Here is a 3,799-nt window from a genome sequence, read left to right as displayed (position 1 = left end):
AGCCATCCCACAGCTGTGCTCACTGGCATGCCCCTGTATTTACAGGGTAAACTCAGCAGGATGTTAAAGGCCAGGGCTGGAATAGACAAAGTAGGAGAGGACATGCTGCCTGCTTCTCAGCCTGCTCTTGGGTAATTTTAGTCCTTTCCTTGAGCACCTAGGTGTCATGACAACCTCAGACTGTGGCCACCACTGTTAGCACAAAGAATTAAGTATATAAACTACATTAGCTACAATAGTGTTATAATGTACATAACCTCTTACTAGGGAATTGGAAATCTAAGCTGATGTTTTCTTTTGCAGTAGAGGTAGAAAGCCAAGACAGCACGTTAGGTGGTGAAAGTTAGAAGAGAAAGAGTTTTTTTCTGACGCTTACTGCAGAGTGCCTACAATATTGTACAATAATAAGCTGAAAATACAGACTTTATTTCCCTTTGGAATTCAAACGCTTGTACATCAACAGGGCATCTCTAATATCTAAGTAATAAGCATAGCTGCTCCGTAAGGACACTATTGAAACCCAAATTCCCTCAATACAATTTCAGATTGAGAGTGTGAGCTCGGGGAAAGAGAACTTTATTACATTTCATAAGGTTCTCTTAAGCATTTTCTGAATTTAAAGCTAAAACCACAACCTCCAGTGGGAGAAAGTACTGCATTCTCCTCAATCTGCATTCCTTTATCTGATACGCCGGACAAAGTAAAAATGCTTTTATTGTATCTGCAGACCTTGAACATTACATTGAAGAGTTCTGAGGACAATGACTGAGCAATATATATGTATAATGCTACTATTAAGATATTCAGATTTGTTTGCTTTGCTCTGGTACATATAATGCACCAGCAAAGCTGGTGAAAATTTGTATATTTTTCCTTTCTTCCTGATAGCTGATTACACCAGGCATGTCTGGGCAGAAAGTATTTGCTACAGTGCTTGAAAAACCCAGGTAAAAACAATTTGTGGGCCATTAGGTGATGAGATTTGTTAGTGAGCGGCACCAGTGAAATGAATGCCCACACAGCAGTAACTGAGGAGTTAATGTCTTTCAATTGTCCCCACATGAGTGCAATATTTCTGTATCTTCTCAAAGTTTAAGATTAAACAAATTAGTTCAAAATAAACAAACTGCCTAACCAAATAGCAGATGCCACTTATTCTCTAAATAAATACTATAGCACTTCATACCACTACCTCCAATAGCACTGAAACTGTTTTATTTGTTTATGGTATCCCTGGTTCAAATGGCAGAGCCTCCAGATCCCATTTAAAATGCTGAAGAGGTCACTTAGAATTGTTGACTGCACACGGATCAAACCATAAAAGGGACTCTGTAATGAAATAAATATTTACTAATCAGATTATCTACCCAGAGCAACAATCTTTGTTGGTAGGCTGCCATTTATTACGCTTTCAATCAACCCTGTGGCTTCTAATAAGCTGAGTTTTCATGTTTCCCTTAATATAGAACTGTTTGTCATTCAGGGCTGGACAAGGCTCTGTTGTGTTCCGGGAGAGCTGCAGCGCCTGGGGCCAGGCGAAGGCTGACGGAGCCACTCAGCTCCTTCTTCTCTCAGACTCTCTCTTCCTGCAGCTCCACAACAAGCTTTGGCAGGACCTCCAGCGTGCCTTGGCAGAGCTCAAGGTTGGTACAAAAACCCATCCCCAAAATAATGTTAGGCCATTTTAGAGATGCAAAGGGGAAAAAAAATGGCTGCTGTGGAGAGCATCCTTTCACCTGTGCAAGGATGAAAGTGTTATTATCCATGGATGAAAGCGTTATTATCCACACGAGGCAGGGATGGGCTGCTAATTAGGAAAATGAGTTAGAAAAAGGCTTCATGAGGTGCACGGGTAACGATCCAGGTGCTCCTAACTATAAAATATGCTGAGAAAAATGAGTCCTCACAGAGTTTCAGGAGATGGAGTATCAAAAACACACAGTCACGCTGACAAAACATACACATCTGCCTTGCCAGTACAATCAAGATTTCTGCACCCAAGAAACAAGGAGTGGGATAAATAATTACACATCCTTATGACTATTGCTGTAAGAAAATACCTAATACTTTGTGTTGGTTCCACTTCCACAGTAAATGTATCCATCCATGACATGGCTGCTGGCTGGAGCTGGAAGATACAAATCAGGCCACCTGAAAATTTCTGAAGTCACAGACCTGCTAGAAAATTACTCCCTACCAAAATAAAGCACCCCTACCCAGAGAACTTAGCAATTTTATACATCTACGATTAGTAGCTTCACAGAAATTCCCTGCATTTCTAAATCCTCAGTCTGTGTATTTGAATCCCGCCTCATAAGCCAGGCACAGACAGATCCAGCAAGGCAGGCAGAAGGCCACAGCCATGTCCTCAACTCACCGCCATGTGTGTCAAAATCCTGCAAAGCTCATCAGCGGTTAATCCATCCTATCGAAAGTGCCACGGTACGCTGACAAAATTAGAAATACAAGTTTGTTATTTTAATGAGTCACTGACATCTGCTGCTTATTCTTAGTTTTCAGTCGCACTCCCCTGCTCTGACATCATGGCACATGTGATTTTATTCAGATACTGCTCTCAGACTGGCTCAGTCCTTTGGACTACTTTGACAGCATTTCTCCTCATTCATTTTTTAACAATAACTTTTGCTTACTGAGCACATTTCAACGCAACTAACTAAACTAATAGCATGTCCTAATCCTTAATGAAGCCCAAATGCTTCTCCTGGGGGCAGGTAAGTATCATCATCATTTTCTGGATGGGAAAGCAGATATTAAGTAATTTGCCAAGGTCATGCGGCCTGTCTGTGCCACAGGTTGGGAATTAAGTGCTCTCAGGAGCTCTGACTCTCTGTCCCCAGGTGTAAGTAACAACCTTAACCAGCTCAGGCTACTCCAGACCCAGAGTAAGTGCACAAAGGTGGAGGTTCTGCAGTGGGGTCACCTGTTACCAGAAGGCTGTGAGCCTCCACAGTTGGCCAGTGACAACTTTCATTATCAGATCATTCTGAAATGATGACTTCTGAGTGTTGTTCTTCTACAACAAAGAAGTCAGTGCCCTACTCAGGAGCCCTAAGGTTGAGATATTAACAGTTTTGGTATTTTTTTTTTAATTCCTTCATTTCTCAGTCTCTTCAATCCCATGTTTTTAACAATGATGTTATTTAACACATGCCAGTATGAATAAGTTTATTCTTTATTCTGAGCTGCTCCTAAAAAAGGAGCTTGTGTTACACAGACTGCCTATAATTCATTAAGCCAAATTCCCTTCCATCTGGAGGCTTATACAGTTGTTGAAAAGCTGTCACTATAACCTATTGTCACTGCAACTTTTTATGAACCAACCTACATTTTGATGTCAAAATTTATCTCAACAACTTTGCTGTACTTACTTTCAATTATTTCTATATCATCAGCCTTTAGGTAATGCTGCATTCAAGATGCTGGGATTAACTTCTCTGGCTGTGTTCACACTGAAAATAAATATAGTTTTGGATTTCAACAAGAGCTACACAGAAGCAGATAGAGCTTCATGTGAATATCTCAGTGGATGCACAAACCAATGGCACATACTGATTTCACCCAGTCTCAAATGAAACAATCACAAATAAATGCAAGCATCTATGTCAGAAAGAAAGGATTTCTATAAAAATTGATTTTTTTCTAAATGAGAAGAAAATGAAATTAGTATATCCTCATTTCATTTTACAAGAAAAAAATCACATGAGCATGAAAATTCCACATGTTGATTTCTTGAAGAGCTGTCTCTGTATGTTTGTTCTTTAGCACATTTTTAAGATGA

At 40.1% G+C, this 3,799-nt stretch overlaps 1 long non-coding RNA gene across 1 annotated transcript; it reads right to left on the bottom strand.

Moving 5' to 3' along the window:
- Positions 1-2,071: 2,071 nt before the first annotated feature.
- LOC115949554 lies at positions 2,072-3,411 on the bottom strand. The gene is made up of 3 exons (XR_004082995.1): positions 3,390-3,411; positions 2,378-2,447; positions 2,072-2,128 (listed from the first exon to the last, which is right to left on the bottom strand). It is a non-coding gene; the product is annotated as an uncharacterized LOC115949554 (long non-coding RNA).
- Positions 3,412-3,799: the final 388 nt, after the last annotated feature.

This window comes from Geospiza fortis, unplaced genomic scaffold (genome assembly GCF_000277835.1).
Source record: "Geospiza fortis unplaced genomic scaffold, GeoFor_1.0 scaffold98, whole genome shotgun sequence".
NCBI lineage: Eukaryota > Metazoa > Chordata > Aves > Passeriformes > Thraupidae > Geospiza > Geospiza fortis.
Note: the sequence above shows the minus strand (reverse complement) of the source record. Positions and strands in the feature narration are given on the sequence as shown.